The following is a 25412-nucleotide window of genomic DNA, read 5'->3' on the forward strand; positions in this document are numbered from 1 at the left end:
TATCTGCAAAGAGAGAGTACTACTAAGAGAAAAGAGGGGAGGGGGGCAGCGTTCAAAGCACATCAGCGTGCATAAATACGAAAATGTTTTTATCTATCACGTACTTGACATTTTAAAGCTTTTCATATTTGCTATTAAAAAACCAATGAAATTCACAGAAAAAACCATAGGTTATAGTGGATATATAGTTAGGAATTTGCATTTACAAAACCTTGAAAATTCAATGAAAAAACCATTGGTTTTAGGCCATATATAGTTAGGGATTTGCATTTACAAAACCTTATTTTACTCGCATAAAACCATTGAAATTCCATATATAGTTATAAGCGCTAACTATATATCGCGCACCCGCAATCCACTGCTGATGATGTCACATATTACATCATTCATGACATGGTTAGTGACATCACTGATGACATCACTGATGACATCTCAAATGACATCACTGATGACATCACTGAAAACATCTCATTTGACATGACTGATAACATCACTGATGATATCATTCATGTGATAATACCATGAACCTCTTCAGACTCTAATATAACCTTAGATACAATCAGTGTAAACAGACAGTCACAGACTGTCACTCATCCATGGAGTTACTCACACACCTAGTCAGTTATGCCAAAAATCAATCACACCTCCATTTTCTCAACTATACAGTTATACACACCTTACTTATTCAAACATATACTAACACATATTTACTTTACTCTCTTATACAATCTCTGATACATGTTCACAATGATCCATACAGCCACTCACACATTCACTGGCTCTTATGCACAGTTATTTATAGATGTCAACTCTCACATGTACTGTGTTTTACATATGTACTTAATTTGACATGTAGCACTGAGATATCCATTCACTCACTAATACACTCATGCACAGTCAACCGCCCATACAGCTGTTTGCACATGCACTTTTGAATCTATACATATAGTGAATCAACTACTCACACATCTATGTACAGAGTCACACACCTTCCAGCCACCCATACACACACACTCAGTTTCCCATACAAATACTTGGACAACCAATCAATAACCCATACAGTTACTCATATAGCTACTGATCAACATATGCAGCAGTTTGTAGAACAACAGATATAATGATGCACAAATTAAAACAGTTTAGTCACTAACCCATGCACTCAGTGAGACACATTTAATCACTCACTCAATCAGTCAGTCATGCACCTAGTAAATCCTTCATCCAGACATTTATATATCCACTCATTCTTCAATATGTAAAACATATTTTAACTTTACAGAAACATACAGTCACTGGATGTTGTAATCAGTGATGTCATCAGTGATGTCATTTGAGATGTCATCAGTGATGTCATCAGTGATGTCACTAACCATGTCATGAATGATGTAATATGTGACATCATCAGCAGTGGATTGCGGGTGCGCGATATATAGTTAGCGCTTATAACTATATATGGAATTTCAATGGTTTTATGCGAGTAAAATAAGGTTTTGTAAATGCAAATCCCTAACTATATATGGCCTAAAACCAATGGTTTTTTCATTGAATTTTCAAGGTTTTGTAAATGCAAATTCCTAACTATATATCCACTATAACCTATGGTTTTTTCTGTGAATTTATATATATATATATATATATATATATATAGATATAGATATGTGATGGTCATCAGTAAGTAGTTACAGTTAGGATGATGTTTCCATAGGAAAAGTGTTTTTTGATATGCCTATATCTCTAGCGCCACTTGACGAATCTTCACAAAATGTTCCCAAAAAAGTGTGCCACTAATTCTGTGTGCATAGAAAGTTTTCAGGTGGTCCATTAAGCGGGGCAAGAGGAAAAGGAGGAGTCAAAAAAAGTGAGTTTTTTCATGGTAATTCTCATAGAGATTGTGAACATGACTACAGTCTGAACTGCAGGACAGAATTGCACCATATTGTCAGAAAACTAGCTCTTAGTCCAGAAAGAGTGTTTTTTTGTCACTTGGTATAAATCTGTTCAGTAGTTTTACAGTTATTAAAAGAAAACCAAATTTGAATATATAGGAACACAACCCCTCTGTGAATCCTCCCAATCTTGTGCAGGATCTGATTGGCTGCCAATCCTTCAACTAGAAAGTTTGGCAGCCATCTTGGGACACATATTAATCCGAGTCCCGGAATAAGGTTAAAGAAAAGGTGGCAGGGTATGAATACCCTGACTCCCTAGCCTTGGTGCTGGGGTCCCTGAGACACCAGGGCTAAAAGCATTATTTTTTAATTTTGCGGGAAAAATCATGACAGATTTGCAAATTTGCTGCATTTTATTTTAAAACAAATGCGGGCTCATGCACTTGTTTTAAAAAAAGCATCCCAGTGGGCCAGGTCCAGGGGGCATGCACATACATTTAAAACATAGAGGACATATAAGTACACAACCACACACTCATCCCTAGAGCTACTCACACACCCACTAACTCACTCATACAGCCACTCACACAGCCACTCACTCACCCATACAGCTACCCATATAGTCACTTACCCATACAGTCTCACACAGCCACATAATCATACATACAGCTGCTCAAACACTCACTCACACACCCTCACAGCCACTCACACAGCCATTCACTCACCCATACAGCTACCCATACAGTCACTCACCCATACAGTCACTCACACAGCCACATACTCATACATACAGCTACTCACACACTCACTCACACACCCACACAGCCACTTACATACCAATTCACAAATCCCAGTAAGCACTCCCGCACCCACTCACTCATCCATATAGCCATTCCCACAGACACTCATTCTCCAATACAGCCACTCACACATCAGCTCACCCACTCATACAGCTACTCATACACTCATTCACCCACCCATACAGCCACTCACACAGTCACTCAGACACAGATTCAGCCACTCACACCCACTTACTTACCCATACAACCACTCACACAGCCACATACCCACAATACAGCCACAGACACATCCATTCACACACCAATAAAGCCATTCACACAGCCACTCACTTTCCCAAACAGTCAATCACACACCCCCATATTCACTCATTCAGCCACTCACACACCCACTCATACCTATACAGCTACTCACTCACCCCTATAGCTACTCACACGCCTACGTATTCACCCACACAGCTACTCACACACCCACTTAGTCACCCATATAGCTCTTCACACAGCCACTGGAACACCCATAGAGCCACTGATACACCCCCTCACGCATGGATATACACAGCTGCAAAGCCACTTACATATGTTAGAAATCGTATCATTCATTAGTATTACACAAAGTATGCTAATTTAACTTTTGTAGTAGTTTAGTATATATGTTTAACACATTCATTTTTTTCAAAACACGCACAATCACTGAATGATGTCATTGGTGATGTCATCAGTGATGTCATTTGACGTGTCATCAGTAATGTCATCAGTAATGTCACTGACCATGTCACGAGTGATGTAATATGTGAGGTCATAAGCAGTGCATTGCCAGGTGGTAAGTTATAGTTAGCACATGCAACTATAACTGCTGAATTTCTATATCATTTCTTTTTTTAAGTAGAGGTTTCACTTACCTTATAGCTTCTTACTTCCTTTGCAAATGCATGCTTGTTAAAGATATATACTTGATAAAGACATGCATAGTAAAGGCATTGCTTGCTAAAGGATGTGTGGTAAAGGCATACGTTGTAATGCCATACAACCGAACTGTAAGAGTGCAAAGTCACCAGGGGTCTTGCTTTTTTTCAATTTTTCTTACTGTCTTTGAGTGTCATTGGCAAGGAGTGTGAAGTACTAAAGACCCAACGGTTGCAGATTACACCTACCTATTTTAGTTGTTACATAGGTGTTCATATGGTTCTCCAGCACTAAATGAAAGCTGGTTAGAAGGGAGCTCATATTAGATTTTGGAGTAGAGGTGGAAAGATGAGAGTTGCCTTTGTGCTTTAGATTTGTAGATGGAAAAATCCTTGATAGGTCAAAAGAAATATTGTTCTCTTTTCAGTTCATCTTGGTATGTTATTTGGATGTTGACCACTGTGATGGTATAGCAAGGTGCTCAACTCATCCAGATATGTAGTTGTTTTGCATTGAATGGTTGATGATTTTGAGAAGATGAGGTTGAGGAAATGTTCTTTAGAGGGTTTTGGTTAGGTGACATGCTGTATCACATTGAGTGAATTGATGAGCTTGTGGATGGTGTCTCTTTTCTCAGGGTTTAAATTGACTGGGAGGTTCAAGTTGGTAAAGTGGAGTAGGTATGCTGGATGGTTGGGGTGGTGAAAATGCCTGTGAATCTGTCTATTAAGTCCTTATTTTAACCAGGATGTCTGTAGATGAGGTGGACGTTTGGGCAATGGGTTGCAAAGAGGACAAATTGGCATTTGAGGTGATGCATGACATTTAATGCTGGTTGCATGCTTTGAGGAAATAACCAGGAGGACATATGTAATGCAGTGAGGCCTCCTCCTTTCTTATGAGCGTGTTCGTCACACTAGATTGTGTACCCTGTTGGAACAAGGGGGCCTTGGATGTACAAGCAATTTGGGGGAGACATATTTCTGTGATAAAGAGTGTACTGCAGTTATGATAGGTGGTGCAGTCTGGAATGCCTGAAGCATCCAGCACTGCAGCATATGCATTGATAAGAATGAGTAGAAGTTTGTAATATGTAGTATGATGATGTGTTGCACTTAGTGGGATGTGCATGAGGTTAAGTTTATGAGAGGTGAGGATGCTTTGCTAGTGTGGGTTCTTTCTAGGTATGGTTGTGAAAATGGGTAGCAGGTGTGCTTTGCTAGGCACTTGATGGTGTATAATCTTCTATGTGCTTTCTGAGGTGCCAATGGAGCAGTAATTCTATTTCAAGGGCATTCCTGTCCTAGATGATCCAAACAGGAGAAGTTGCTACCTGTGTCTGTCATTAGCTGGGAATGCTTAGTGGTGGGATAACATGATGAGCTGAATGAGGTAGGAAATTAGGCAAGACGTTTTCAGGGGGAACCGTCATTTTGCCAATTCTTATAGAGATTAGTGCTGGACCGTCCTGAGATCCTCGAAGGCGGTTGCTCCCCACGCTGCTCCCAGCCCTAACCTGGTATCGTAGTGCTGCTCGCACTGCTTCTGCTGCACTCGTTTGGGTTAAGCTGCTCTGCCATTGCCTAATTGGAGACTGCGCATTGTTTCTTTATTAATTGGACATTGCTGCCACTGCCTTCGATTTCATTGCCCCGCTGTACCGCTAGACTGCTCATTGGTTATTTGTTAATTGCACATTGCTGCCTGTGCCTGCTTGCCGATTCGTGCCTGATTGTGACGATTTCACTGGTGTTTTGACCGCCATTACCTTTACCTGTGCCCCAAGCTCGTCCTGGTCACCTTTTGGCTTGCAGCCATTTTGTTGTTGTTGTTGTGACCCCCAGCCCGGCTCTAACCCCGCTCCCCGCCTCCCAGCTGATCCTCCCTCCCACTGAAAGTATTGAGCCCGTTACCTCGCACTAAGCGCTGTGACCATCCTGAGATCCTCGAAGGCGGTTGCTCCCCACGCTGCTCCCAGCCCTAACCTGGTATTGTAGCGCTGCTCGCACTGCTTCTGCTGCACTCGTTTGGGTTCAGCTGCTCTGCCATTGCCTAATTGGAGACTGCGCATTGTTTCTTGATTAATTGGACATTGCTGCCTCTGCCTTCGATTTCATTGCCCCGCTGTGCCGCTAGACTGCTCATTGGTTATTTATTAATTGCACATTGCTGCCTGTGCCTGCTTGCCGATTCGTGCCTGATTGTGCCGATTTCACTGGTGTTTTGACCGCCATTACCTTTACCTGTGCCCCAAGTTCGTCCTGGTTGCCTTTTGGCTTGCAGCCATTTTGTTGTTGTTGTTGTGACCCCCAGCCCGGCTCTCCGCCCCGCTCCCCACCTCCCAGCTGATCCTCCCTCCCACTGAAAGTATTGAGCCCGTTCCCTTGCACTAAGCGCTGTGACCGTCCTGAGATCCTCGAAGGCGGTTGCTCCCCACGCTGCTCCCAGCCCTAACCTGGTATCGTAGTGCTGCTCGCACTGCTTCTGCTGCACTCGTTTGGGTTAAGCTGCTCTGCCATTGCCTAATTGGAGACTGCACATTGTTTCTTGATTAATTGGACATTGCTGCCTCTGCCTTCGATTTCATTGCCCCGCTGTGCCGCTAGACTGCTCATTGGTTATTTATTAATTGCACATTGCTGCCTGTGCCTGCTTGCCGATTCGTGCCTGATTGTGCCGATTTCCCTGGTGTTTTGACCGCCATTACCTTTACCTGTGCCCCAAGCTCGTCCTGGTCGCCTTTTGGCTTGCAGCCATTTTGTTGTTGTTGTTGTGACCCCCAGCCCGGCTCTCCGCCCCGCTCCCCGCCTCCCAGCTGATCCTCCCTCCCACTGAAAATATTGAGCCCGTTCCCTCGCACTAAGCGCTGTGACCGTCCTGAGATCCTCGAAGGCGGTTGCTCCCCACGCTGCTCCCAGCCCTAACCTGGTATCGTAGCGCTGCTCGCACTGCTTCTGCTGCACTCGTTTGGGTTAAACTGCTCTGTCATTGCCTAATTGGATACTGCGCATTGTTTCTTGATTAATTGGACATTGCTGCCTCTGCCTTCGATTTCATTGCCCCGCTGTGCCGCTAGACTGCTCATTGGTTATTTATTAATTGCGCATTGCTGCCTGTGCCTGCTTGCCGATTCGTGCCTGATTGTGCCGATTTCACTGGTGTTTTAACTGCTATTACCTTTACCTGTGCCCCAAGCTCGTCCTGTTCGCCTTTTGGCTTGCAGCCATTTTGTTGTTGTTGTTGTGACCCCCAGCCTGGCTCTCCGCCCCGCTCCCTGCCTCCCAGCTGATCCTCCCTCGCCCCTCCCACTATCCACATATGACAGATGCCTTTCCGCGCAGCGTTCACGCACAGTGGTCGCGCCCCATGAGCGCCGAAGGTGCACCAAAGGTAAGCCCGTCTACGCCCGTCCACGCCTGGACCGCGCCAAGCGCCAGACCCCCTGGCCCCCACAAACTCCTCTCCACCCGCATAACGTACGACGCCGCATCCCTCTCTGGTCTCAACCCCGGCCGACTCCCAAATTGCTACCAAGCCGCCCCAGGACATACCCATGGACCCTTCGCCTGCCACTCCTGCAAGTTCGACTACATCAGAACCCACACCAATTCCACAAACTCCAAACAAAGCTCCGACACTAACCACCTAAAGTGCATCCTAATCAACACCCGCTCAGTCCACAGACACTCCATTGAACTATGGAATCTACTCAACACTACATCGCCAGACGTCGCCTTCCTCACAGAAACATGGATGAACACCTCATCAGCACCTGACATCGCCATAGCTATCCCAGAAGCCTACAAGATCATCCGAAAGGATCGCACCGACCAAATAGGAGGAGGTATAGCCATCGTCCACAAGAACACTATCCGCATCACGACCATTTCCGATGATAACCTCGCTTCCGCCGAACACCTTCACTTCCAGATTCACACCGACCACAAAACCACACTCAGAGGCACCCTCATCTACAGACCACCAGGACCCCGCACACAATTTAGCGAAGACATCGCAGACTTCATCAGCCAACATGCCCTCCCCTCTGAAAACTACATTCTACTGGGAGACCTCAACTTCCACCTGGAAAAGAAAAATGACAACAACACCACCACCCTTCTGGATAACCTGCCCAATCTAGGACTCAAACAACTGGTAGACACCCGCACCCACTATGCCGGACACACACTCGACCCTATCTTCACCTCCAGCAAGCACATCTCCTTCGATCACACCACAGCTCTCCATTGGATGGACCACTGTTGCATTCACTTCAACTACAAAAAATCCACGATCCACAAGCCTCCACTACCTATTCCTCGAAGAAACTGGAACAAAATCACCACTGAACAACTCTTCACATCGCTTCAACAAAATCCCCCCACCAAATCATCGGACCCAAACCAAGCAGCCACTAACCTCACCCAATGGATCACCCATACCGCCGACGAACTTGATCCCTTCAAAAACCATCTAATCAAGCAACATAGCAAAAAGGCCCCCTGGTTCAACGAGGACCTCAAGAAATCTAAGAAGCTCTGTCGTACTCTCGAGAAAACCTGGAGAAAAAACCCAACCACTGATAACCTAGCCACCTTCAAGAACGCCATCCGCAAACACCACCAACTAATCTGATCCACCAGGAAATCAGCATTCAAGGATAGACTCGACAACAATGCCCAAAACAGCAAGGAACTATTCAACATCGTCAAAGAATTTACTAACCCTACAGCCGGCACTAACAACATCTCTGCGACTCTCTTTCCTCATTCTTCCACAACAAAATCGCCAATATACATAACAGCTTTGACAACCAGCCCGAAGACATGTCCACTCCACCCATTTCCGATCCAACACTGCCCTCCAACATCCTTTACGCCTGGAACCCAATCACCACCGAAGACACCATCCGCCTGATGAACTCCATCCACTCAGGATCGCCAACCGACCCATGTCCTCACCACATCTTCAACAAACCAGACTCCATCATCGCCCCCCACCTCCGCGACGTCATCAACTGTTCCCTCAACTCTGCTGCCTTCCCGGAAACCTGGAAACATGCCGAACTCAGCGCCCTTCTGAAGAAAACCACAGCAGACCCCACCGAACTTAAGAACTACCGCCCCATCTCGCTCCTCCCATTTCCCGCCAAAGTAATTGAGAAAGCAGTCAATAGTCAGCTCGCCGCCTTCCTCGAATCCAACAAATCCCTCGACCCTTCACAATCCGGCTTCCGAGCCAAACACAGCACTGAAACCGCCCCCATAGCAGCAACAGACGACATCCGAACACCACTGGACAACGGAGAAACAGTTGCCCTCATCTTACTTGACCTCTCCGCAGCCTTCGACACAGTCTGTCATAACACCCTAATACAACGCCTCAGCAACATCGGAATACAAGGAAAAGCATTGGACTGGATCATCTCATTCCTCGCCGGAAGAACCCAGAGAGTCTGCCTTCCCCACTTCAAATCAGAGGCCAACGAAGTCACCTGCGGCGTACCACAAGGATCATCACTCAGTCCCACCCTCTTCAACGTATACATGAGCCCCCTCGCATCCATCGCATGCAAACACAACCTTAACATCATCTCCTACGCAGACGACACCCAGCTGATCCTCTCCCTCACCAAAGACCCTAACACCGCCAAAACAAACCTCCACGAAGGAATGAAGGAAGTAGCCGAGTGGATGAAGAACAGCCGGGTAAAACTGAACTCGGACAAAATGGAAGTCCTCATCTTAGGATCATCCCCCTCGGCCTGGGATGACTCCTGGTGGCCACCAGCCCTGGGAACGGCACCCATACCTATGGATCACACACGTAACCTGGGCTTCATCCTGGACTCCTCCCTCTCGATGACCAGACAAGCCAATGCCATCTCATCTTCCTGCTTCAACATCCTACGCATGCTCAAAAAAGTCTTCCGATGGATCCCTACTGAAAAAAGAAAGACGGTCACCCAAGCACTTGTCACCAGCCGACTGGATTACGGAAACACCCTTTACGCCGGAACCACAGCCAAACTACAGAAAAAACTTCAACGCATCTAAAACGCATCAGCCAGACTCATATTGGACATCCCTCGGCAAGCTCACATTTCCGGTCACCTGAAAGATCTCCACTGGCTTCCAGTCAACAAGAGAATATCGTCCCGTCTCCTCACCCACGCACACAAAGCCCTCTATGACCTAGGACCCGAATGCCTCAACTCGAGACTGTCCTTCTACACCCCCACTCGCCAACTACGATCATCCAACCAAGCCCTCGTCGCCATTCCACGCATCCACAGATTCACAATGGGAGGAAGATCCTTCTCCTACTTAGCGGCCAAGACTTGGAATTCTCTCCCCACCCACCTACGCCTGACTAAAAACCACCTCTCCTTCAGAAAGCAACTAAAAATCTGGATATTCGATAAGTAAATACTCCCGCCTCCTCAAGCGCCTTGAGACCCTCTGGGTGAGTAGTGCGCTATATAAATTCCAGAACTTGAACTTGAACTGGAAAACCTGGTAATGTCACTTTACTGCTGCTCACTAGAGAGATCATATAGTGATTGAAAATGTTACTTTGATAACAAACTGAGAAGCACTTGAAATGGCTGAAGAAAGATATGGCCTGTATTTGCTAACCTGCTTTCATTACTTTCAATTCAATATTTGAGTGACCTCGTAAAGCTTACAATTTGTTGTATCTGTACCCGCTTCTCAGCAATTTTGTTAGGGTCCTTTAATTCAGCACAATGACATATTAAATAGTTCAACCTAAATATAAATGAGCAACTGGTGAAAATCGATAAGGTTTCTCCTAAGTTAATCAAATAGTATTAACTCACTTAACACGTATGGATTTAGTGACAGCTACGAAGTAATAAAAGGTTTGGTATTATCTTCAGCAAGGAGATTCAGTATTAACCTCAGACATTATCTCCTATTAGCTCTTTGCGTGTTCTTGTTGTCCAAGTATCCTTCTGGAGCTTCCTTCTGAGACGTGTGGCTTAATCTGTTGACCCATGAGTCTCCAACCACTATCACAAATGCAAATAATATGGAAAACCTATTGGTTTGAATGTGCAACCCTGTATACATTGTAATAAACCCGAACCTCCGCTAGCAAACAGACTTTTAAAAACAACTTAAAACCTTGCTATTCCATTTCATTTAGATGGTGTGATAAACTGCCCCCTTGCAGCTATAGTTAGCTCCGGCACATCTATTTGACAGCTGTGTGCTATATAAATGAATTTATTTATAAACATAAACAGATACAATGTGTTCAAACAAAGTTTGAAGAATAGCTGGTTGATCTGGGAGCATGTACTTGTACCAGCTGCCCCTTGCTGCTGCGCTTTCTCGCTCCCAGCCATTTTGTTTACTCTGGTGAATAGGATTTCCTTTTGTGCCTTTTCACTTAGCCTTCGTTTAATTGTGCCTTTTTACTTAGCCTTCGTTTAATTGTGCCTTTTTGCTTAGTCTTCGTTTTCCACCGTGCACGGTGTCGTTTTGTTTACTCTGCTGATAAAAGAACCGTATAGTGCCTGTTTCCATAACCTTAATTTTTCACCTTGCACTGTGACACTATATCAGCCTGACTATTTCAATGTACTGCTTTTTTCCATACGCCCTGTGTTAATTCTCTGTTCTGATATGTATCTCTGTACTTTGCTTTAGCCTCAGTTTTCCTTTGCTGGCAGCCTCTGTTTTCCATATGCTGTTTTCCCACCGCCACCTGTATTTGCCGCTGTTTTCATTGCCTACTGTTTCCCTCCAGCTTCCTTCTTCCCAGTGCCACTGTATGGTAGGATATTTTGCTGCCTGCACTGTTTCTTTCACTGCAATACCAGAACACCTGCACATAAGTCAACCACTTTCACACTGACCACACCCACCCAAGAACATCTCCAATGCCTCCTGCTCAATGCATAATCTCATTGCAAACAATCCAATGAGATCTAGGACACCATCACCTACCTCAACCATGAAGTCATCATCCTCATAGATACCCCACATCCACGCCCAACATTGCCTCAGCAATGCCTGACAGCCATAAGATAACACACCAAGACTGTATCAACAAACACAGAGGTTGAATCGCTATCCTCCGCAAGGAAACCATCCACTGCATTCACCACTGCAGAAGACGCCACCCTGATCATGGAACACCTCATCTTCCAACTTCACCCTGGCGGCAAAAGCACAATCATAAACACCCTCACCTACAGATCTCCAGGACTTCACCCCAACTTCTGTGATGCCATTTCCAATTTCATCGCCAAGCACGCCATTGATTCAAAGTACTACATCTTCCTTGGAGATCTCAATTTCCACCTTGATGACCCGGGCGACACCAAAACCACAAACCTCTCAAAAGTAGGAGCACACTCGGCCTCACTCAACTAGTCACCAACAAAAAAACACACATCGCAGAACACACACTCAACCCCATCTTCATGGCTAGCGCCTGAGTCAAGTACAGCCATGTCACCAAATTCACTTGGACTGACCATGTCATAGCCCACTTCACTGCCACAGGTTTCCTCAGCACCATCACCGAACCACCCATCACCTCTCAACAAAGCTAGAGCAAAGTTCCAGAGAGCCATGGACTAACGCCCTCAATTCTTCCCATCTGGACACCTCAACCAACCTAGAACAGGCTGTCAAGAACTTCTCTATCTGATTTACTGATTGTGCCATCAAGCTTGCAAAATGGAAGCGTCACTCCAAACAGGCCAGCTGATACACCACAAAACCACATCGGTATTCCAAGAGACACCCTCAGATAGATCCCCTCCTTCCTCACTGGAAACACCCAGAGAATCTGCCTTCCTCCCTTCACATCTGAACACAAAAGCATAATCTGTGGCGCCCCTCAAGGAACATCCCTCAGCCGCACACTGTTCAACAACTACATGGCCCCCCTGGCCAACATCACCGGAACAAAATGACTAAAGATCATTTCCTAGGCAATGACACCGACTTAAGAAGAGTCCTCCACCACAATGACCGATTTCCGCAGGTGCATGGTGAACAACGTCAACTGAATGAGAGACAACTACCTGATACTCAATACAGACAAGATAGAAAAACTTATCTTCAGCAACAACACCTCCCCATGGCACGACTCCTGGTGGCCTTCCAAACTAAGACCCTCACCTAAGCCAACCGGTCCAGACCGCAATCTCAGCAGCATCCTGGACAGCAAGCTCACTATTAAAAACCAGATCAATGCAGTCTCCTCCGCCTGATTCCCCATTCTTTGCATGCTCTACAAGATCTTCAAATGGCTCCTGGTCAACACCAGGCGAACCGTCACCCAGGCCCTAGTTATCAATCGGCTCTACTACGGCAACCCACTGTACACAGGAATCACCTTGCACCTCCTGAAAAGACTACAGATCATACAAAACTCTGTGGCCAGACTCATCCTCGACCTCCATAAGCGTGTCCACATCACCCCCCCACCTCAGGAAGCTCCACTGACTCCCCATTCAGAAGAGATGTCACTTTAAGATGCTGATCTACAAATTTCAACGCCCTGCCCAACCAAGTACCAATATACATCAACCACAGCCTGAACTCCCACAAGACACAGCGGTTCAACCTCCCTTCACCTCGCCCACACCCTTTGCATACTTCGAAGCTGGAGCAGACAGATTCTGGAACAGCCTCCCTCTTCACCTCTGGACATCACCCTCTCTGCTGGAATCTAGAAAAGAACTCAAGGCCTGTTGTTGGACTGACCCTCTGCAATGAGATCCCCAGCACATGGATTCCCTCAAGTCCTGCTGGATTGCTGTGGGTATTTGCAAGAAAACATGAATTTACGGGGCATATTCTCAAGGATTTATCGCCGAGATATCAGCACTTTATCACGGTGCAAAGACATAATATCGATTCCAAAATATCGATTGGACATAATATCGAGTTTTATATATAGACTGGACAAAATATCGACAGGACAGAATATAGATAACCAAAATATCGTTTTTAAGGTAAGTGATGTAATATCGACTGTTAAAAATATAGAAAGTAAAAATATCGAAGTATATAATATAGATAGTTAAAAATATCGATGTTTTGATAATATCTAATTTTTTATAGTGTATTTTTATGTTATAATAAGTGTGAAAAGTGTGCATTTATGTTATAAATAATTTTAATTAATGAATTTTGTTTTTATAATTATTGCGTAATTTAATTCTGGAGCGGGTTGTGGGTTTATAGGGGAATAGGGAGGGAAGTAATTTAATTATAATTAATTAAATATGTAAATGTATTTATTGATAGTAATAGTTAATTAATTGTTAATTAATTTATATATGTTAATTAATTACATTTTAATTGGTAATTAATTTTAACTAATTGATTAATTGGTAATTATGTACATTTTACTAATTTATTTTCTGTAGCGGGTTGTGGGTTTATAAGGGAATTGGGTGGGAAGTAATACAATTATAATTAATTAAATATGTAAAATTATTTATTGGTATTTATTTAGAATTAATTATTAATTAAGTATTTATGGGTATTTATAAAAAAATGATTTATGAATTATTTTATTTTAATTGATTCATTGTTAATTATGTTCATTTTAATAATTTATTCTCTGTAGCGTGTTGTGAGTTTATAGGGGAATAGGCTGGGAAGTAATTTATTAATATTTAATTAAATAATTAAATGTATTTCAATGTATTTAATTGGAAATAATTGTTAAATAATTTATAATTAATAAATAATTAATTGTTAATTTTAATTAATTTGTATTAATAGGTGATCAATTAAAATAATTATTGTTAATTAGTCATTTTAATATATTAATTATTATATTATATTTAAAATTTAATTATTTTTATTTAATTATTAATAGGTATTTATTTTTAAATTTTTAAATAATATATGAAGTATTTACTTTCCCTAATGTTGTATTCTCTGGAGTGGGAATAGTAATTTTAACCCCTACGCTATCCAACGCTTTCCCTACTGTTGCACTCTTTGGAGTGGGAATAGTAATTTTAACCCCTACGCTATCCAACGCTTTCCCTACTGTTGCACCCACTGGAGTAGGAATAGTAATTTTTACCCCTACGCTATCCAACGCTTTCCCTACTGTTGCACTCTTTGGAGTGGGAATAGTAATTGTAACCCCTATGCTATCCAACGTTTTCCCTACTGTTGCACTCTTTGGAGTGGGAATAGTAATTTTAACCCCTACGCTATCCAACGCTTTCCGTACTGTTGCACTCACTGGAGTGGGAATAGTCATTTTTACCCCTACGCTATCCAATGCTTTCCCTACTGTTGCACTCTTTGGAGTGGGAATAGTAATTTTTACACTTACGCTATCCAACGCTTTCCCTACTGTTGCACTCTTTGGAGTGGGAATAGTACTTTTTACCCTTACGCTTTCCAACGCTTTCCCTACTGTTGCACCCACTGGAGTGGGAATAGTAATTTTTACCCCTACGCTATCCAACGCTTTCCCTACTGTTGCACCCACTGGAGTGGGGATAGTAAATTTTACCTCTACGCTATCCAACGTTTTACCTACTGTTGCACCCACTGGAGTGGGAATAGTAATTTTAACCCCTACGCTATCCAACACTTTCCCTACTGTTGCACTCACTGGAATGGGAATAGTAATTTTAACCCCTACGCTATCCAACGCTTTCCCTACTGTTGCACTTTTTGGAGTAGGAATAGTAATTTTTACCCTTACGCTATCCAACGCTTTCCCTACTGTTGCACTCTTTGGAGTGGGAATAGTAATTTTTACCCTTACGCTATCCAACGCTTTCCCTACTGTTGCACCCACTGCAGTGGGAATATTAATTTTTACCCCTACGCTATCCAACGCTTTCCCTACAGTTGCACCCACTGGCGTGGGAATAGTAATTTTAACCCCTACGCTATCCAACGCTTTTCCTACGCTTGCACTCAATGGAGTGGGAATAGTAATTTTTACACTTTTGTTATTGTACGGTAATAATATTGGCTAATATTTAATTATATTTTGTTACTATATATGTTTTAACAAATATGAATTATATATTTTTTTTAACTTTCATTAATTATTTAAATGTTATAAGTTAATTTAAGTATTTTTAAGTATATTTTAGTAATTAATTTTTAATATTAATTTAATTTAACATTGTTTTTAGTAAAGTCTATATTTTTAAAAACTATATTTTAGTAAACGATATTTTTAACTCAATATTTTTGTACTTACCTGTTTGTAGATGGAAACTCGATATTTTGTCTGTCGATATTTTTTCAACAATATTCTTGATGGTCGATATTCTGTCCCTCGATATTATGTCAGTGATCCCTTTATCACAGTGTAGCAGCGGGACTAGGAATTGGCAAGAGTCGGGTTTTTGTAACGCTAGGATTTATTCTTTCATAAAGGGAATCAGTACAAGTTTTACGAATGGCTCCCCGGCGTGGCGATCTGCTCCGTTCCCGTCTGGTCTTTCTAAGCACTCCCTCTTCTTTTCTTCTTACGGGGCTCCTCCTCCTTCTGGGCTCCGGAGGCTCCGTGCTGTCCGCCCTCGCCGACACCGTACAGGGGTAAAAAGAAGAGAGACCGGTATAAGTATGATCGTCAAAACAAGTATTGGAGCTCAGGGGAGGGGGGCCGTGAGGGAACCACCCAGTGATGCACACCAACAGGAGTCACAATTAATCGCAGCTGAGAGGGGAAGTGACGGTGAGGGAACCCAGGGTTTTACTCCAAGCATACAACACTCTACTAGTTGCGACTAGCTCGCTTTTTGATCCAGCCTATGAAACGGTTACGCACCTCAGAGAGCCGTACCCCTCCCGGCGTACGGCTGGGCGGATCGTGGTGTTGGCCTCCGGGCGTGTCCAGTGCTGCTTCGGCTCCCCCGTCTTGTCCTCTTCTCTGCTCCGGGATCTTTGGTGCGTCCGCGATGTTGTCCTCGCTGATCCACTTGTAGCTGTGGTCCGTCTCTCGTCCTCCTCCTCTCCTCCAGTCGTCCTCTCCACTCCGGTCGTCCTCCTCACTCGCTCGTCCTCCGCTCCTCCAGTCGTTCTCTCTCCTCCACTCGTCCTCCCCGCTCGCTCGTCCTCCGCTCCTCCAGTTATCCTCGCTGCTTCCCACCTCTCCGCCCTGCTCCTCACTGACCACTCCTCCGGTGAAAAAACACACCTGGGACTTGTCTGTTACACCTTTTATGGGATGTTCTAACTCCACCTCCTCTTCCAGGTCTTTGGTCCAGTTAAAGGGCCCGTCTTCCTCCTCGTCGCAACTGTATCTCTCCGGGCCAGGCCATCTCGTTGCAGGTACGGGCTGAGGAAATAAAAGGGGGGGGTCACAAAAGGTTAATTCGCGCCCTAATGCGGGGCTGTCGCTGGGACCCCGGTTACACACCTCCCCCCTTGGACCCTTCCGCTCGGGAAGGGGATGCCGGGACAGGTAATCGGCCCCCTTGTTGTCCACCCCCTTTTCGTGACACACAGTGAAGGAATAGGGCTGTATCGCCAGGAACCAGCGCATGACCCTGGCATTTGAGGACTTGTTCCTAGCCATCCATAACAGAGGGGCATGGTCTGTGTACAGCGTGAAGGACCTGCCCTCCAGATAGTAGGCCAGTTTCTCAATAGCCCAGCGAATAGCCAGGCATTCCTTCTCCACAGTGGCATATTTGAGCTCTCTCGGGAACAGTTTTCGACTAATGAAGAGTACCGGATGATCCATCCCGTCCTCCCCCTTTTGAGACAGTACTGCTCCGAAACCGAAGTCCGAGGCATCCGTATGCAGTGAAAAGGGTTTCTTGAAGTCCGGCGAGGTGAGAATCGGGGCCGAAGTGATAGTCCTTTTCAAGGACGAATAGGCTTCCAACATGGCTTGGGTGGGGCTCCTCAGGATGGACTGTTTGACGTGTGACTGCAGGGCATCCGTGAGAGGGGTGGCCAACTGCGCAAATTGCGGTATGAACCTCCGATAATAGCCAATGAGGCCTAAGAAGGCCCGCAGCTCTTTCTTGGTACTGGGAAATGGAGTCTCCGCTATAGCCCTCACTTTTTCTGTTTGTGGCTCTATGAGGCCGTGTCCCAATACGTACCCTAGATACTTAACCTTGTGGAAGGCTAGTCGGGATTTTTTTGCGTTTATCCGTAATCCCGCTCGGGCGAGAGTTTCTAGTACCTTCTGTAGGTGAACCAGATGGGTCTCCCAGTCGGGGCTAAATACGACAATGTCATCCAGATAGGCGGAAGTGAATGAGGTTATGTCCTTCAAGACGTTGTTCATAAGCCTCTGGAAGGTTGCGGGTGCTCCGTGTAGGCCAAACGGAAGCACCGTAAATTCGTAATGACCCTCAGCAGTTGAAAAAGCAGTTTTGTGTCGATCTTCTTCCCGTAGGGGAACCTGCCAGTAACCCTTTGTCAGGTCGATAGTGCTGATAAACTTGGCTTTACCTAGTTTCCCGATCAGTTCATCGATACGTGGGATGGGATATGCATCGAATTTAGATATTTCATTTAGGGCGCGGAAGTCCATGCAAAATCGTCTAGTTCCATCGGGTTTAGGTATCAAAACGATAGGACTTGACCAGTTACTGTGAGAGGGACGGATCACCCCCAGTTTCAGCATTTCTTCCACCTCCAGTTTGATATCTTGTCTTCTGGCCTCCGGAATCCTGTAGGGGCGTATCTTCACTGTTTTTCCCGGGCTGGTCTCAATGCAATGTTCCGCTAGGGTGGTTTTTCCTGGAATGTCGGAAAACACCTGTTCTTGTTTTCTAAGGACTTCCGTCAGCTCCTGTTTTTCTTTTTGTTGTAGGTCCTCATTGATTACCAGTTGGGGTATGGTGCTGGGATCAGGAGGCAGGTCTTTCTCCACTATATGCACCCCTACTGGAGTTTTACCCAGCCATTTCTTTAACATGTTGATGTGATATGTTTGTTGTTTTCTGGGGTTCATCTGTAATCGGTAACTGGTATTCCCGATAGTATCCATGACAAGAAAAGGCCCACTCCACTCTGCTTTGAATTTTTGCGTGGAAGAGGGTAGCAATACCAACGCCCAGTCCCCTTTTTCCAACTTACGCCACTTTTTCCCTTTGTCGTAGACCTTTTTCTGTTTCTCCTGGCTTTTTTCTAGATTAGCGAATGCCAGGTCCCGTAATTTGCCTAGTTTAGAACGAAGGTTGCGTGCATATTCCAGGGTACTGGCCGTTTCTTCCGGGGTTTCTCTCTCCCAGGCTTCTTTGGTCATGGCCAGCAGAGTTCTGGGTTGACGACCGTAGAGCAGTTCAAAAGCAGAACATCCAAGGCTACTCTGTTTCTGTCCTCTGATGACATATAAAGCAAGGGGCAGTACTTGATCCCACTCCGTACTGTTGACTTCCAACATTTTTCGCAATGTGGTTTTTATCGTACGATTATACCTTTCCACGAGGCCGTCAGTTTGTGGATGGTACACAGCAGTGCGTATTTGGTGTATGTGTAGCATTTTGCAGACCTCACCCATGAGTCGAGAGACGAATGGAGTTCCTTGGTCGGTCAGTATTTCTTTCGGGAAACCCACTCCAGAAAATAGTTCCAACATTTTGTCCGCGACATTTTTAGTGGTCGTTGAAGTTAGGGGAAATGCCTCAGGGAATCGGGTTGAGTAGTCTACAATCACCAGGATATACTGGTACCCCTTTCTGGTTTTCGGTAGAGGCCCGATGATGTCCATCCCTATCCTTTCAAAGGGAACGCCTATTATAGGAAGGGGCTGCAGAGGTACGGCGGGTGGCCGGGTCATATTTCTTTTCTGGCATATGTCGCATTCTTGACAATAGTTCATGGCATCTTTATAAATACCAGGCCAATAGAAGCATTGGAGGAGATTCTGAGTTGTTTTTTCAGCCCCTATGTGGCCTGCAACCAGGTGAGAATGTGAAAAAAACAGCACTTGTTCTCTGAAGGACACCGGGACTAACAACTGTTCCGGGTCTTCTTCCTTTCCTTGTCGGTACAATAGTCCATTCTTGATGAACATGCGAGGATACCGAACTGGCACCACACCATCGTTTTGGTGCGCATTCTCCCAGGCGTTAAGTAACGTAGCATCATTAGCCTGTGCAAACTGGAAGCTGCGGTCCAATGTCCAAGGGTCGGGAGAAATCAATGCGGGTGCCTCACTTCTAGTTCTGTGGTTCTTTCTGGCGGGGATCCCCTCTCCCATACTCTGTTTGAACATTTTCAGAAAGGACGGGTTGTCAGTCCCTAAGATCAGGTCTTCTGGAAGGGTGTCTAGTACCCCTACGCGTACACGCGAAGGGGGGCCTTCTTGCGATATCAACGTGATAACCGCCACGGGGTAGGGTTTTACGTCCCCGTGGACACATCGTATGAACACCTGTTCTTTGGGTAGGACTTGCTGGGGTAGTACATGGTGGGCTTGTACTACTGACTGGCGGCAGTCAGAGTCTAGGAGAGCTTGTATGGTGTTACCGTTGATTCTCATACTTACTCTGTAGGCGTTTCCCATTTCGGCGGAATAGAGTACGGCGCGGGGCAAGTATCCCACCTCCATTGGTTCCTCTGTCAATTTTTTTCTGGGACAGAATCTGGCAATATGACCCCATGTGCCGCACTCGAAACACTGAGGTCCGCTGTGCGGAAGGGGTTCGGTCCTCCAGTTTCGAGGTCGAGGAGGTTCTGGGAGTCGTACAGGCCTTTTCTCTGATTTGAAGGAGGTTTTCTGTTTCTCTGTCTCTACTGGAAACATGGGTCTCTGTTGGACCCGAGAAAAAGTATTCGCCATTTCCACAGCTTGAGCTGTGGTTAAGTCAGGATGTTGTTTTAGCCATCTTTGTATGGCAAATGGTAGAGCCTCGAGAAATTGTTCCAGGTATATCCTGTCCATAATTTCCTCTTTTGTGCTTTCTGTAGGGCTCAACCATTTATCTGCTGCCATTTTTAAACGGACAAACAGGGTTTTTGGTGTCTCCCCGGATACTCCTCTTTCTCTTCTGAATCTTAGCCTATAGGCTTCCCGGTCTAGCCCCAGATGATCTAGGATGATCCTTTTAATATCAGCGTAAGGTGTGTCACCCCTTGGGTTGGCTACCTGATAGGCGGCTTGGGCTTCACCGACTAGTAAGGGGGCCAAAAAGAAGGGCCATTTCACTCCAGGCCACCCACACGCCCGAGCAGCACGCTCGAAATTCATTAGAAATGCATCCGGATCTTCGCCGGGTTGATACTTCTGTAACGACACTCCTCCGATAGTGTGAGGTATGTTGCTCACTGTTACTGGCCCCGAAGCTAGGGGGGGGTCCAGGGCTCGGGCCGCCACGGCGGTTTTAATTAACTCTCTGTCAGCTTCTGCGGCCCTGAGCTGTTGTTCCGCAAGTCTCTCCAGTCTTTCCTGGCCCTGCACCAGGGCTTGTACAACTCCTTCCATCGTCTCGTTACAGACGTTCACACTGCCCGCATTCTCCACCAATGTAGCAGCGGGACTAGGAATTGGCAAGAGTCGGGTTTTTGTAACGCTAGGATTTATTCTTTCATAAAGGGAATCAGTACAAGTTTTACGAATGGCTCCCCGGCGTGGCGATCTGCTCCGTTCCCGTCTGGTCTTTCTAAGCACTCCCTCTTCTTTTCTTCTTACGGGGCTCCTCCTCCTTCTGGGCTCCGGAGGCTCCGTGCTGTCCGCCCTCGCCGACACCGTACAGGGGTAAAAAGAAGAGAGGCCGGTATAAGTATGATCGTCAAAACAAGTATTGGAGCTCAGGGGAGGGGGGCCGTGAGGGAACCACCCAGTGATGCACACCAACAGGAGTCACAATTAATCGCAGCTGAGAGGGGAAGTGACGGTGAGGGAACCCAGGGTTTTACTCCAAGCATACAACACTCTACTAGTTGCGACTAGCTCGCTTTTTGATCCAGCCTATGAAACGGTTACGCACCTCAGAGAGCCGTACCCCTCCAGGCGTACGGCTGGGCGGATCGTGGTGTTGGCCTCCGGGCGTGTCCAGTGCTGCTTCGGCTCCCCCGTCTTGTCCTCTTCTCTGCTCCGGGATCTTTGGTGCGTCCGCGATGTTGTCCTCGCTGATCCACTTGTAGCTGTGGTCCGTCTCTCGTCCTCCTCCTCTCCTCCAGTCGTCCTCTCCACTCCGGTCGTCCTCCTCACTCGCTCGTCCTCCGCTCCTCCAGTCGTTCTCTCTCCTTCACTCGTCCTCCCCGCTCGCTCGTCCTCCGCTCCTCCAGTTATCCTCGCTGCTTCCCGCCTCTCCGCCCTGCTCCTCACTGACCGCTCCTCCGGTGAAATAACACACCTGGGACTTGTCTGTTACGCCTTTTATGGGATGTTCTAACTCCACCTCCTCTTCCAGGTCTTTGGTCCAGTTAAAGGGCCCGTCTTCCTCCTCGTCGCAACTGTATCTCTCCGGGCCAGGCCATCTCGTTGCAGGTACGGGCTGAGGAAATAAAAGGGGGGGGTCACAAAAGGTTAATTCGCGCCCTAATGCGGGGCTGTCGCTGGGACCCCGGTTACACACAGCCAAAGTGGCAATACATTTATTGCCCCATTCACAAGCTGGTGCTAACAGCTGATATCACCAGTTTACCTGTGAAAGCAGCCGCAAAAAACATCACCACAGATGACCCTGGCAACTATCACTAATGAGATGCAGAGTAGGCATTCCTGGGCAAAAAGCTGCGATAACCCTCACTCCGCAACATTCACAATAACCAGCCCGATTGGCGATAAGAACCCAAAACAGGCGATAAGGCCAGTTAGAAGCAGGAAGTTAACACCTGCTCAGACCTGGTGTAAAGTCGGACGACAGCCCGCACCGGAAAAGGGAGGACAGCCCAGAGCCACACCTGAAGGGCAACAGATGCCATGGAGCCACTGATCATGCAGTTGGGGCAATAAACTCAAAATAACAATTTTGAAGACTCATGGCGTGTCTCCTCAGGACAATCTGTAGGTCAAAGCCTGCAAGACAAAAATCCAGATAAGAAGGTGTGACATGCGCTCATCATTGGACAGAGAGAGAGCACGAAAGAGGGAGACAGATACAGAGAGAGAGAAAGAGAGTGAGAGAGAAAGACGGAAAGAGAGGGAGAGAGAGAGGGAGAGAGGGAGAGAGAGAGAGAAAGACTGAAAGATATATAGGTAGGTAATATATAATATATATATATGCGTGAGCTATGGGCTGAGTTTGTGATTATATAGGGTCAGACCTCCTCCAAAATACTAAAACTCTCTCCCGTCCAGAAAAACATCTTTTGTTCAAATTTTAATTCATGTTTCACTGTAAATTAGAGCACCGAAAATACCCTGTGATCAGTTTCAGCTTGTTAGGCAGTATTTGTAGCGGAATTGACAATCACACATAGATTAAGACATGAGAGGAAATATTTATGTAATAATCATCCAGACAGCAGAAGTACAAAACTGCATGTGGTACAAGTATTACTATGTTTAGTTAAACATAAAGTCAATACATTGTATGTGTTAGGGTATGACCCTTATTCAACACATAATGTTTAAACACACCATACAACCGGTCCACTAGGAGACGACAGTAGGAGGTTTTGGGCGCCCCAGGGCACTTATTATACATGTATTGCTTTAGTGGCATGTAATAACAATGTTTCCACTACATAACTTGGGTACGCCCGCTAATGTATAGACTTGTGTGGAGTGTAACATGAGTATATGTATAAAGGTGTGGTATTTCCTAAAAATTGCCCTTACGATCCCTCATCTCAAAATATCACGCATACTATTAACACAATTGAGTCAAACGGAGATTTAGTTATATTTGGTTGACCCAGAGCCAGTACACATGGGACTCCCTTTTGGAACATAGAGAGCGGTGACATTTACACTGTGGTATTGGGAATTCATTTGTAACTCAAAGCGCACTCTCGCATTCCACCTCTCTACCGAAGCGCAGTGTATAATGAGCCCTCCTCCCGCCCGGCATGAGACAAACATAACACGCAGCTTTCTTAACCGCGATGACATAGCGTGCACCCTCGCATGCCACCTCGATACCGAAGCACAAGTTAGAACGAGTCCTCCGCCCGCCCGGCACGAGCTAAACACAACGCGCAGCATTCACAAGCGCGATCACCCAGATAACGGGTCGGAGTTCACTATGAGCCCTCTGCACGACCGGCTCGAGGCAGACATAACACTCAGCGCTCCCAAACGCGAGCATATGGACAACGCGAGCCATAGACTCTGACACCACCGCAAAGATAGCACCCATGAGAGCGGAAAATCAACATTCACGGGCCGCCATTTAGGAACACTCACCTTCATGTTGAATACAATCAGAACACGACGGGAGCCCATTTGGTTTATTACACGGAGGCAGCACACAGCGCACACAGTGAGAGGAAGGCAATCACTGGGCTGGGATGACTGGGGGGTTACTATAGTAACACAGAAAACGTGAGAGGGAGGGTGACGTAATGGAGAAGCTAGAACAACGAAAGTAACTCTTCTATGTCACATGCACCTATGACTCACCCAGGGTTACCATGGGAACCATGTCAAAAATGTGTAAAACAAGCTATACTATGCCTAAAAACAAGAGTGAAACACGCATGATGTAATGCAATGACACAGGGGTATAAATGTAACCTCAGTATGCTAAGATGTTGTGAACAAGGCGGGTGCTTACCGCCGAAACGCGTCAAGCAGCCTAAATGAGTGAATAAAACTTATTTGGAATCAACAATTTCACGGAGTCAGTGCCTTACTTGCATGCTGAAGTTTGGAGTGTTCCTGATATATATATATATATATATATATATATATATATATATATATATATATATATATATTACCTACTGGCGGTCGCCAGTAGGTAGTTATAGTTAGGATAATTTTCAATGTTAAATCTCAACATTCTATTTTGAATAACTTTGGCGCCGGTTGACGAATCTGCCTGAAATTTTCAGGAAAATGGTCTCATGGCGGTCCGGTCCTTCCCTGAAAGTTTGGGGGGGATTCGTCAAGCGGGGGCCGAGATAAAAGGGGGGTCCCAAAACGCGTTTTCCCTATGTTAATTTCCATAGGGCGGTCGATTTCACTTTTAGCCCGAACGGCTGAATGGATTTCCACCAAACTTGGCAAAATTGTAGGGACTGGTAGCCCGATGTGCCTTTGCTATGTCTCAAGATATGTGCTCCAGTGGATTTTGAGTAATTTAGGTTCAAAAAAATATATATATCTATAGCAGCGCACAGGTGCGCGCACCGGAGTGCGCTCCAGGCGCGACACGCGAGGTGCGCATGGAAAGCTGATTGGCTCTCGGGTGTCTGTAAACATTCCAAACAGTCCAGAGCGGTCGCCATCTTGTGTCTCGGTAAAATCGAGACATAGGAGGTGGCTAAAACAAAGTGGGAACTGACCATAAGGCGTCAGGGATAGACCCCTTTGACCCCCTAGGTTTGATGTGGGGGCTATAAAAGGGCCCCGCGGGGCATTTAAAATATTTTTTTTTTTTCGTTTTGCGCGGGGGAAGCGCTCGGTGCGCGCACCAGGTAGCGCACCGGGGAGCGTAAAATGAGGGAAAAAGATGACAGAGTTTTAAAAAAATGAAGTTTTCATTTAGAAATTGGAGGTAGTTCTTAAAAGAACTTTTTTTTTTCTTCTTTTTGTTGTTTTATATTTTTTTTGTGTTTTTGGAACTTTTTAAACTTTTTTTGGCTTTTCAAAACAGTTTTATATTTTTTTTGTATTTTTTAGGGGGAGAAACAAAAAAAGGGAATTGAAACTGGCTCAACTGGAGCAAAAAAACAAAAAACCCAAAAAATTATTTCTTTTTGGGGCA

Source organism: Lissotriton vulgaris, chromosome 6 (assembly GCF_964263255.1).
Source record: "Lissotriton vulgaris chromosome 6, aLisVul1.2, whole genome shotgun sequence".
NCBI lineage: Eukaryota > Metazoa > Chordata > Amphibia > Caudata > Salamandridae > Lissotriton > Lissotriton vulgaris.